Source organism: Heliangelus exortis, chromosome 10, assembly GCF_036169615.1.
Source record: "Heliangelus exortis chromosome 10, bHelExo1.hap1, whole genome shotgun sequence".
Lineage (NCBI taxonomy): Eukaryota > Metazoa > Chordata > Aves > Apodiformes > Trochilidae > Heliangelus > Heliangelus exortis.
The window spans coordinates 20,877,993-20,878,215 of NC_092431.1; positions in this window are offsets into that span (position 1 = coordinate 20,877,993).

Genomic DNA, 223 nt, shown 5'->3' on the forward strand with positions numbered 1-223 from the left:
CCCGCCCCGGACCGAGGCTGCGTCTGACGCAATCGCGTCACGCGGAGGGGGCGCCCCCTAGCGCTCACCAGGTGGGGCCGGGAGGTGCCGCGGTGGGGCGCGTGCCCGTGTCCCCGGCAGCCGCGGGGGCGCGCGCGGTCCCCGCCCTCCCGCTGCAGCGCGGGCGTTGGCACCGGCGGTACCGAGGTACCTCTGCCCGGCCCGGTACGGTACCTCGGCCCGG